General features: G+C 42.2%; 1 pseudogene; it reads right to left on the reverse strand.

Moving 5' to 3' along the window:
- Positions 1 to 8,396: 8,396 nt before the first annotated feature.
- LOC111155977 lies at positions 8,397 to 8,910 on the reverse strand (annotated as a pseudogene).
- Positions 8,911 to 12,871: the final 3,961 nt, after the last annotated feature.

Raw genomic sequence — 12,871 nt, forward strand, 5'->3', positions numbered from 1 at the left:
TCAAACTCTCACACCTGTGTTTCAGGTAGGCGTTCTCCCTGCTCTGCTGCACTACCCTCTCCCAATCCCGAGCCTTCATCTGCGGGAGAAAAACACACCCACCTTCAGTTGTGCCGGACTGTGCCCCAAACGAAGACGAGGAAAAGGAAAACACTTACCCGTTAGCCACAGCATTCCTCTCCTGAACTGCCATCTGAAGAAAGCCAACACACCAAAAGCCCATGTTCAGGGTTCTTAAGGGCCACTGCCATCACCTGCAGGGGGCGCCAAGGAGTCAGCGTGTTGGACACAACTCAGGTTACCTTGTGATTGTAGGTGAGCTCAGCCTCTTGCTGCTGATCTTGCATTTCTTCCTCTTGCTGTCTGTGAGGGACAATTGTTTTCATCACACAAAACCCAACGCTGGCTGTGATTTTCAATCATCTGCCCATGTGGCCATCCTCCTCTTATCTGTCCCCTCATACAATTGATCCTGACACAGGAAACACTTTCACCTGATTATAATTGGACAGTAGGATCAAAGCTATTGTTACAGCTTTCCTTAATCGTTTTTCTTCGCATGCAGGTTCAGAATTGACATGATTTCCTTACCCATTTTCAGTCCTTCTCTCAGTTAATCTCAGGACAAATGTCTTTTGTCATGAAGCTCTACTCTCCTTTAACTTCTATCCTTGCCATGGTTCCCAGGGTTAACTTCTATCCTTGCCATGGTTCCCAGGGTTACAAAGACCAGCACCGTCAGATGGCACTACCATGTTTATGGGTAGGATTCATCCCAGCACAAACTGCTTTCCTCAAGATTAGGACAACTGACACCACCCCAAGGGCACTGGTGTGGAGCCAGTTTCCACAGAGTCAGGCCAACGCTGGGGATCAGGACGTGTATAGTAACATAATTTTTTAGTTCATTATCTTTCTGTGTCTGTTAATTCTCTCTGGATACATCCTCTGAATTTTTGTGTATATTACTTAATTGAGTCCTAAAAATGTACAAAGATTAAAAATCCAAAGGGAACAGGTTTTTCAGGAGCCACTAGTATGTAGTGTCTGAACTTACCTATACTTGTCCATTTCTTCTTTGGTTACTTTCAGATTTTCTTCGAGAGCTGACAGCTCATTCTTGGTTACATTCAGTTCATAAAGTGTCTCTTCTAGCTTCCTAAGATGGGAAAGGTATATACATTGTCCAGTAGCCAAGGTGCCGAATTTCTGCCTTTTATCCTCCCAGCACACTTGATGGCCTATGTTGCAATGTCCCCGCTAAAAGTACAGACCGACAACACAACAGGGAAATGAATGAAGGCCCCATTTAGGGTTAAAGAACAATCCAACTCTGGCTGCTGCCAAGTTCCCTGCCATCGGGACTGTCTTCATACTTCTCTACTTCAATTCATTCACCATGTCACCAAATAACATTGCACTTTGTGCCCTCTCAGAGTTGGTCTTTGATTTAAGATGGTGAAGGTTCATTTCAAATCAAAGTGAAAAGCCAAGCCTGACCAGCTACACTCTTAGGATAAAGCAGGTGCCCATCACTAGTCTCAAAACTCCGTGGGGAGCCCTGATCCTCACACCAAGGCTGTGCCTGACACAGTCAGTCAGCCCAAAGGAACCTTCCAGAGTATGGCTTCACTGGCATGGAAACTCACTCCCACACAACTCTAGGCTTTAGAAGTACAAACCCTGGCCCCTTGTGAAAGATCCTGGTGTAGGAAAAGGCCAATCTTAGTGCCAAAAATATGTCCTCAAATAATCCATGTGAACTGTCACATACTCACAGTGTTATCTCCCGGGAACAGACTTCAGATGGAAAACTGTCAACTCCATTGACTCAACCTCCTTAAGCAAGACCAAGTTCGTGGATAGTGAAGGCAGCAAACAGCAATGTTAGAAAGGTTGGTCTGCTGGGCTGCCCTCAGACTCTTGTTCATGGTGTTGATTCACAAGGTTTCAACAGGACACTTGTCAGGAACCACAGGCAGAAAGACTCTTAGAAACTGAGACAAAAGCTCTAGAAAGAGAAGGACATGAGCATCTGTTTCTGGTCTCTCAAGTATCTTTAAGCAAATGTCTTCCGGAGTGGCAGTCAATGTGTGGCTCAGGGATATGGTGTTGAACAGAGAAAGGTGGTCAGGACAGTGGACCTGCCCCAAGAAGAACTTACCAATGAACAGAACCCAGGTGCCTGTGAGAGAGAGTGGCCCCTACCCCCGGAGTGGGAAGGAATAACACAAAGCTGAGTCTCCAGGGAAGACAGGGAACAGTTTTGCTCTTCAACATGAATGAGGAACTCCAAACGTCCTGATCTCCTCCTGGGAAACAAAAGGAAACACTGGACAAGAGAGAAGACTTCTGAGTGAATGCACCCAATTTCTAAAGAGCACATGAACAAACAAGAAAACCAGATGGAGAAGGAGGAAGCCTAGGAGAAAGCCAGCCTAGCAGTGGGAGCCAATCTCCCCAGGACACATCAGTGAATTCTGGAACAGGCAAGTGAATACAAAGTAAATGAACAAGCAACCTTTTGGGGACAGGTTGGAATGCAACAAGCAAGTTCTGGTCCAGCCAGCAAAGATGAATCTTAGTGAAACTGTGGGCTTTGGTTGGGATCTGGGAGAGTTACACCTAGAAAATCATGTGGAGGGGCACCAGGGTGGCTCAGTCATTAAGTATCTGCTTAAAAGTATTTGGTTCAGGTCATGATCCCAGGGTCCTGGGATCGAGCCACACATTGGACTCCCTGTTCGGCGGGAAGCCTGCTTCTCCCTCTCCCACTCCCCCTGCTTGTGTTCTCTCTCTTGCTGTGTCTCTCTCTGTCAAATAGATAAATATAACATTTAAAAAAAAAAAAAAGAAAAGAAAAGAAAAAGAAAATCAGGTGGACAGGAAATACCCTGCCTTCTTAGCAATTGGGCTGCAGCTAATGATCTCAGTTGTACACCAGATGAAGGGACCCAGTATTGCTGGAGCCCCAGCCCACTTTCCACAAAGAAACTTTCCTTGTTTCTGCAGGAAGAGAATTCCATTTTTCTCTCCACATTCTGGGCCCAAGTCTCATGCTGCACAAGACATGGACCTAATGCAGGACTTTTAAGAGCACGTGATGAGAGTGAAACTGAAAGGACAGTGTAGACTGACCCAGAGGGGATCCAGATATCAAAGTGATTAATGCTGGCTGGTACCTTCCCCCTTCTACCCCAATGAATCACACAACAACGTGTGGCAAGTCCTTAGAACAGAAAGGAAAATGCAGGTTACGCAAATCAAGATAGGAAGGGCAGGCATGATTCTACAGAATGCATTTGGCAAAAGTACTCTAAGATCCAATTCCAGAAGTTCCAAATACAGTTATCTAGACTCACCGCCAGGTAAATTCATATAGCAGTATCTATGACAACACAGCAATAGCTTACCCTTCTGCAGTCAGTTTTGTCTTTCAGTGAACTCCACCACCACATCCATTTTCTTCTTCAGCAGTTCAATTCTGCTTTAGCTGTTTTCTGAGAACTCAGGGCATTACACTGGTCTTCCAGGAACTTTTTACTTTCTGTAAAGGATGAGTTTCCTTTTGAATGTTTGTGCCATGACCTGAGAACTTGGTTTTGATGGGGAAAGGAGAAGGCAAGACCGTGAAGGCAGGAAGGCATTCTTTCCCTGCCCGATGCAAACTCATTGCCACCATATGGAGATTTCTTCCCCCCAAACAACGTACCTTTCAGTTCTTGCTTTTTGGATGTCAAGGCTCTCAGCTCTTGATCTCCCTATTCATCTTGGACCTTTAAGACAGATTTGAGAAAAGACATTTGAGGGCACCCAACAGGACAGGATCATGGAGGGCAACAAAGAAAGCCCTTGAGGCATAAATAGAATAAGGAGAAAGTAAGGAAACTAGTTCATGTCAAAAAACACACAAATAGCTTTCTTAGTGGAAAAGACATTAAAAAAAAATCTTCTACTATACAATTGGGCTTGCTATCACCCTTCATCGCTCACTCTTTTGTGGGATTCTCTACATAACTTGGAGGGCAGCACTGAATGATGTGCTTACCCAGCTGTGAAATAAACTATACTTCCTAGACCTTGAAGTGGCAAATCTCATCGTAGTGGTCCTAAGTGAAATCACAGCTCACTGTACAGTAGGAGTTGCAGTTCCCAGACTCCCACTCTCTACTGCGTAAACAGCACACGAGTACACTGCACTCACCTCACCCAATGAACTAGAAGCCTGCAGAGCCACATTATAGGACAACTAACACCAAACTCTTACCATGTCCATGTTCTTGATATTCTTTTCTCTCTCAGCTTGTAGGAGAGCCTGTTTATGATGAAGGGTGTCCTTCACATTTTCATTAATCTCTTCCACCTTCTTGATGTTCTCCTTCAAGAAAATATATTGAAATATATATATATATATATATATATATATATATATATATATATATATGGAATGAGTAACAATGATTCATTCCTTGGGGCACTTGGGTGGCACCTGTGTGGCCCAGTCTGTGGAGTGTCTGACTCCTGCTTTCGTTTGCCTCAAGTCCTGATCTCAGGGTCATGGATAGATCCCTGCATCATGCTACACACTCAGCACAGTGTCTGCTTGGGATTCTCTCTCTCTCTCCTTCATACCCCCTGCCCTCACTCTTTCCTTCTCTCAATCATAGAAATAATAATGATAATAATAATAATAATTCATTACTTTTTAAAAATTTTTATAATTTATTTTCAGCGTAACAGTATTTGTTGTTTTTGCACCACACCCAGTGCTCCATGCAATCCATGCCCTCTCCAATACTCACCACCTGGTTCCCCCAACCTCCCACCCCCTGTCCCTTCAAAACCCTCAGATTGTTTTTCAGAGTCCATAGTCTCTCATGGTTCACCTCCCCTTCCAATTTCCCTCAACTCCCTTCTCCTCTCTAATTCCCCTTGTCCTCCATGCTATTTGCTATGCTCCACAAATAAGTGAAACCATATGATAATTGACTCTCTCTGCTTGACTTATTTCACTCATCATAATCTCTTCCAGTCCCGTCCATGTTGATACAAAAGTTGGGTATTCATCCTTTCTGATGGAGGCTTACTACTCCATAGTATATATGGACCACATCTTCCTTATCCATTCATCCATTGAAGGGCATCTTGGTTCTTTCCACGGTTTGGTGACCGTGACCATTGCTGCTATAAACATTGGGGTACAGATGGCCCTTCTTTTCACTACATCTGTATCTTTGGGGTAAATACCCAGTAGTGCAATTGCAGGGTCATAGAGAAGTTCTATTTTTAATTTCTTGAGGAATCTCCACACTCTTCTCCAAAGTGGCTGCACCAACTTGCATTCCCACCAACAGTGTAAGAGGGTTCCCCTTTCTCCACATCCCCTCCAACACATGTTGTTTTCTGTCTTGCTAATTTTGGCCATTCTAAGTGGTGTAAGGTGGTACCTCAATGTGGTTTTAATTTGAATCTCCCTGATGGCTAGTGATGATGAACATTTTTTCATGTGTCTGATAGCCATTTGTATGTCTTCATTGGAGAAGTGTCTGTTCCTATCTTCTGCCCATTTTTAAATATGATTGTCTGTTTTGTGTGTGTTGAGTTTGAGGAATTCTTTATAGATCCTGGATATCAACCTTTTGTCTGTACTGTCATTTGCAAATATCTTCTCCCATTCTGTGGGTTGCCTAATAATTCATTACTTTTATTTCTGTTGTTAGAACACAATTCAGGCAAAGAAGGTATTCTTACTTTCAATTTATGTACTTCAGCAAGGGAAACCTTATGTTCTCTCTTCGTTTCAGCTTGCTTCTTTGCTTCCCTGATCTATAAAACATATGAAAAAGGAATCAGAATTCAAAAATAGCATCATATTAGAGAAAACGATCTAACAATGTCTGACTCCTTTTACAAAGAGAGAGGCAGTGCTCTATATTTGTGAAGCTTCTCTTACTCAAGGACCGCTCCTGGATCGCACAAAATAGATCAATAGAATGAACTACCAGAGGGGGAAGTAACCAAAATGAAATCACAAAAAATATTTGAAAGGGCACACATACCTTCTCCTCCCAACTAGCTAATTTTTTTCAAGATTCCTGTTTTCCTTTTTAAAGTCATCAATCTTCTTCTTTATTTGGTCTAAAGTAACTGAAAGGAGAAAAAATAATTTTAGGATAATTAGCAAAACCAGCGACATTGAATAACCCCGGTGTGTTAGCACCAGAGACACATTCTCTGACACTTGGGTGTCACTAACTTGCTAGCATTCCCGTTGTGCCTGAAGAAAGCAAGTTGTAGCAGCATATGATACCTAAGACTTTCTATATCAGTGAGACTCCTACTTAAAATGTTTTTCAAAAATAGAGAAACTCAATCAAATGTCTTCTCATTTTTCTCCCATCTGTAAGTACCATTCTTGGAAAATTCAATCCCTGCAAATGCTGATGTGACAGAGCTGTGACAGAAAAATCAAGCATCCTATCAACTAACATTTCTCTCCTCCAATAATTCAGATACAAAACAGGTCCCTGCAAACAACCCAAAATGAGCAAAACTATCTTTTGGTCTGCTCAGTGCCACGTCCACTTCCAGGTCCTACTTGGAATTCCACACAAGGAAAGCTCAAGATGTCAGGTGAGTGACAACTCACAGGCCTTCAGAGACTTTCTGCTGCTCAGAGATTGCCTTAAATGAACCCCAGGCTGGGGGCCCTGGAGGACAAGATCTTTGCTATAAACACACTTGGGGACAATCTCCACGTTACACAGAGTCTGTGGAGGGCCTGGATAATGCACACACCTGAGAAGACAAGCTTTTTTCATCGCAGCAGGAGAATGTTACCCTTCACCCTTAGAGGAAAACAACACTCAAGAGGAGCCTGATCATAGCTGGATAACACATGTAAGGTCTAGAACACAGACTCCTCTAAGAGCCACTGAATTCTCTCATCTTGGGGCACCTGGGTGGTTCAGTTGGTTGAGGGTCTGCCTTCTGCTGGGGTCAGGAACCTGGGTCCTGGGATGGCATCCCACATCCAGCTCTCTGCTTAGTGGGGAGCCTGCTTCTCCCTCTCTGACTGACACCCTGACTGCTTGTGCTCTCTCTCTCACTCTGTCAAATGAATAAAAAATCTCTTAAAAAAAATAATTCTCTCATCTTTCCTCAAAGTGCAAACTTCTCTTCTCCTGGCCCACTGTGAGTGCTCTCATGCTCTGAGACCTCTCCTCACCAGCACCACTGCCGCACTCACAGCGATGACAATGACAACGATATTTGACTGTTTCTTAAGTGCCTGGCGGCCACCCAGGCAAAAATTTTTGGCAAAGAAAACTGAAGCCGAAAATCTTACCTTCATATTGTTGAGGCTTTACCTCAGAGAGGAAGAAACAAGGATAAGCTGGATGTCAAAATGTATTATGAGTAAAAATCTATAGTACACATAAATACCAAAATTGTAATCCAAAAATATTACAATAATCATTTGCTTAGCAGAATGAATTCACAGGATTAAAAAAGAAGACAAAATTAGAATTTCCTGATTAAGTCATCATAGTTCACAATCCATTTCTGATAAAGAGCACAAGTGTGGGGTGCCTGGGTGGCTCAGTGGGTTAAGCCGCTGCCTTCAGCTCAGGGTCATGATCTCAGGGTCCTGGGATCGAGCCCCGCATCTGGCTCTCTGCTCAGCAGGGAGCCTGCTTCCCTCTCTCTCTCTGCCTGCCTCTCTGTCTACTTGTGATCTCGCTCTGTCAAATAAATAAATAAAATCTTTAAAAAAAAAAAAAAGAGCACAAGTCTGTATGACTTCTTTTTGACCCCCAAATCTATTCACATTCTATTCAATGAATTTTCAACCTATTCAATTTTGACAAGGGATCATGCAGACATTACAAAATATTCATTATTACACCATTTCCCTAGCTTTTTTTATGTTAGTAATCATAGTTTGTCATTAGTTTTTTTCATTGTATATATTTATTGAGATAGAATTTAATCATTGTCCCCAGCGTTACTGAGACACAAGTATAAGGTGTACAGTGTGTTGATTTGATAGATTTATAGATTGCAAAATGATTACCACCATGGCTGATCCTTCAGCCTGCCCCATGGTTGCTTTTTGTGGTGTATGTAATAGAGTATTGCTGTTCTGTGTCTTCGGATGAATTTAATGCAGGTTCCTGCCATCCTAATTACAACACAAAACATTCCCTTCATTGTCAGTATGTTGAGTGCCTCTTTCCATTCAATTCTATCCTAAGGGTGCTTGTGTGTCTTTTTTGTCTTTCATGGGGCATGTTTCTGGGATGCATCCATGTTGCATGGATCTCAAATCTTTCAGACGGGAATCGTTGCAAATCATTACAGTATGTGTGGCCTTTTGTGTCTGGCTTCACTCATTAAGTTCTTTGTGGAGATGAAGAACCAAGAGAACTAGCAGTGAAGCTTGTGGGAAGAATTTGAGATTCCATAATGGGACAAAGGGAGTAGATGTTAGGGTCTTGGCAGCGCCCAAAATGGACTATTTTGTGGCCAACAGAATGGTCTGGGAGAACCTTCAGATTGGAGCATATGCTGAGTTGGAAGGAAGGTATTAGGTGATCTGTATAAACCAGGGAAGCTTGGTAGGCACCATGGGGGAAACCTGGAGGGGCATCCATGGGTCCCTTGGAAGAGCTGACCTTGACTTCTACTCCAGCTAATTGCTGTTTGGCTTTCCCGAATTTTGCTCTGCAGTACAGTGGGATGGATCTCCAGTTTCCAGGCCATTTGTTTCTGAAGTTTGGGAGCGGGGTAGGGGTTCTTGCTAAAAAAGGATTCCAAATCAGCCGGTTGTTTCTTGGTGAACATGGTCCGTTTCCTTTGTGAATGCTTCCGGTGCTTTCCTTTAGGAAGGTCCCCTGTGCTGGACATTCCGAGATCTGTGTCCCCATGCTCTGGTCCTGTGTCTCTCTCATTAGCTTTTGATGCAGTGTTCCAGGACTTACTGTTTGCCTATAACACACAGTGCTCCATGCAATACATTCCCTCCTTAATACCCATCACCAGGCTCACCCATCTCCCCACACCCCTTCCCTCTAAAACCCTCAGTTTGCTTCCCAGAGTCCATAGTCTCTCATGTTTCATCTCCCCCCTCTGATTCTGCCCCACTAATTCATTTTTCTCTTCCTGCTCATAATATCCTCCATGCTATTCCTTATGTTCCACAAATAAGTGAAACCATATGTTAAGTGACTTTCTCTACTGGACTTATTTCACTTAGCATATTTCCTTAACTTTTTTGCAACCCAGTATCTGCACTGAAGTACAGAACCTGGGACTATTTTAAAATCCTGAAAGAAAGAAAATGGAAGGAGGAAAGAAGGAAGGCAGACAGGCAAGGGAGCAAAAGCTGTGTCAAAGATATGCCTCTTTCCTTGTCTAGAAAGCTTTCCTGAAACTTACAAAGAGCTGGCTGTTTACTGAATTCACACACAGTTATGCTATGAAGTTTCCCAGACTGTTTCAAATGGAGTGTCATCAAAAAGAAGTAAAAGCCATCCGATGAGAAAAAGAGTGGCCCGTGATGAGGGATGAAGCATCAGCCACAATAAAAAAGACAGCGGATGTTTCCAAAAAGGGGAGCCAGGCAATTCAGACTCGAGTCACCCTGATGTTATTAAAGCTCAATAACATTTCGGCAACACCTCATTTTGACACCATTAATATATTTCCCCATTCAAAAGTTTTACAGGATGATGAGAGGATGAGGCCAACTCCCAAATCTTGCCAGGATATTGGAATATCACCATGTTATCAATGAACCAGTCGTAATATGTTGTTGGAGAGAGTGCATCAGTGGAGGGCAATTAGAAAGCCATGGCTATTCCTTTAATTTCACATTTGATTAGGAACCTCTGAGCTCCCCTGGCCCTTGTCACCAACCCCATAGGCAAGGGAAGTGTAAAAGTAGATTGCTCCACCAAGTACATAATATTTTTCTTTTCTCTTTGAAGGGAAGTTTTCTCTATTGGCAGGGAGGGAGGAATATTCCCACGTAGGAAGAAACTCAAAAGAGTTCTTTCTTCTTAGAAAGGTCTGCCCTCAAGTGAAACTATGTCACCAGAGTCTAACTTGGGGTTTCCCAAAGGTTAAGCCACAGAGGTGAGGGAAATACTCAGCTCCAGTGCCATCTCCTCCCTGTCTCACCGGCGAGTAACTCAGTCTAACCCTGAGCCAGAGGAGCAGAAAACCTCTCCCTAACATCCCACTTACCTCAGTTCCTTTACCAGGACACGGTATCTAGCTTTCAACACAACCCTACAAGGCATACTACAGGTTAAAACCATAACAGCAAGCATGAGAATCACACTTCCTGTGGCAGAAGTGATGGGGAGAGCAGGCTGGGACTTTAAAGTCCCCTCCATGTATGATACTGGGTCTCAGGGAAAAGTGCACAAGAGGAAGAAGAGATGGTAAATGTGGGCAGAGATATGAAACTCTAAGATTATAACATGATTCTAGACAACAACACCATTACAGAACTCAAGAGTGCTTGTGCTGGCTTCATGAAGAGACTCAAAATAAACCAGAGGAAAGAATCATTGACAGTAAAGAATGTCCAGTAGAAATTTCCAAAGAAGAAACACAAAAACAAAAATGACAAAGACAGCACAGAAAATCCAAGATTGGTAGGTCATTACAAAATGTGTAACACACATAACAGGAATACCTATTCCTATAGGAGAATGGATGGAGAGATATTTGAAGCAATGACAGAGGATTTTCTGAAATTAATGGAGTTACCAAATCAAGATCCAGGAAAATCAAAACAATGAAAGCAGGATAAATACCAAAACAAGCACACAAACAACGAACAGAAAACACCAATGATGCCTAATCTGTAATATTTAGCTACAGATCATTAAAGACAAACAATTCTGGAAATCTGGAGCAGGGGTTGGGACTGGGTGGGGGAAGGTGGGGGGCAGTAACGCCTTACTCCAGAGGAAGAAGGATAAGAACGACATCACACTTCTTTTCAGAAACCATGCCATCAAGAAGGATGAAATGTTTACAGTGTTTAAACAAACATCGGATAGAAACCTGTTGCCAGTGAAAGGATCCTTCAAAACACACCATAGAGTAAGGAAAACTGTCAGGAATAATGAGGGGCAGTATTTCAATGATGAAGGGGTCAATTCTCCAAAAAGACACAACAATTTCTAATGTGCATGCATCAACAACAGAGTATCAGAGCACATGAAGGAGAAACTGAAAATATTGCTGGTGGGAACAGATGAATCCATTCCTACAGCTGGAGAATTCAAAACCCTCTTACCAGTCATTTGACAGACCCAGAGATACAGAAATTCCATGAGAACACAGGTGAACTGACCAGCATCACCCATCCACTGCATCCACTAACATCGGCAGAATACTTGATTCAACGATGAGGTATAGACTTCTTCTCAAGCTCACATGGAACAGTCATCAAGAGAGGCCTTATTCGGGGCCATACAACACATGTGAACCAACAAAGGAATCGAAATCCCAGGAATTATGCTCTCAGACCACAGATGACTCAAACTAGAGATAGAGAACAGAAAGATACCTGGAGAACGACCAAAAAATGGAGATTCAACAGCACAATTCTAAAGAAGACAAGGGTGGGAGGGCAGATGGGTGGAGGGATGGGTGAAAACTCACATTACACTGTTTGTCAATCATGCTTGAACTTAAAAAAAAAAAAAAACAAAACATATGGATCAAGAAGGCATTTCAATAGAAATTTAAAACTACATCAATCTAGGTGATAATCAAAATTGACATATTAGAGGGAAATTTGTAGTACTGAATGGACATAAAAATGTCCAGTGACTATAAAATTTTCTGCTTATTTATGAGTGAAAGTATAGAAGGTACATTAGTATACTTACAGTGAGGACGGTTCTCCAGAAGTAAATGAGAAAGGCACAGGTTCCCAAGGAGGCAGTTAAAATGAGAAACTTCCACAGAACTTTAATCACATCGGGGCCAAGACAGAAATGGTCAGGCAAGGAAAGGACAAGCTGAAATACCATTTGAGACAATGAGGAATCTCAAAGACATTTACTGTGTATCTGTCACAGAGAATCAACTTTACAAACCCTCAACCAGCCTCCAGGAGGTAAGCATACCTCTCTCAAATACCTCCTCCTGGAGGAGAAGGAGCACAGAGGGATAACCAAGGAGCTGGGGCAAACTTTGGGGAGTGATGAGTGTGTTTATCATCTTACCATGGTGATGGTTTCCTTGTTGCTTACCTATGTCCAATATCAATAAACAGTATTCTTTGAAAAGATGTTGTGATCACATATACATTATAACACACTGAAGCTGTAGGCAAAATCTAATAGACAAATCTTAAGAGATCTTACTTTACCTACAAGCACATTGCAAATTTTTTTCTATAGCTAACAGAACTTGAGAATTTATAAGCCAACATAAAATACACAAGATAAGTCAATGTAAACTTAAACGTCTTAAACTTAAACTTGTATTGTACATCCATGAAGGACCTGGAAAAACTCTTTTGGAACATTTCCAAAACTACACCCAAAATTTTGGAAGAATGAGAGAAAGCATGAATATAATGTACTAGAGGTACAAATGAGCATGTTATATGGACAGATGTTTATAGATTAGGACATAAGTGAGAGAGACAGGAGGCTGCTCGTTAATATGATATGTGATTTTCCAATAAAAATAAATTAGAGTTATTGCTTAGTTTCTGAAATCATTGATGTTTTCTTTCAATGTTCACTTCGCTTCTGAATCACAGTCCAAAATGTCAGATTTCTGAAGTACATAAGGATTTGCATAATCAGGTGATCATGTATGTTTTAAGGATATC

The sequence above is a fragment of the Enhydra lutris genome, unplaced genomic scaffold, assembly GCF_002288905.1.
Source record: "Enhydra lutris kenyoni isolate GAN:26980312 unplaced genomic scaffold, ASM228890v2 scaffoldscaffold45, whole genome shotgun sequence".
NCBI classification, from domain to species: domain Eukaryota; kingdom Metazoa; phylum Chordata; class Mammalia; order Carnivora; family Mustelidae; genus Enhydra; species Enhydra lutris.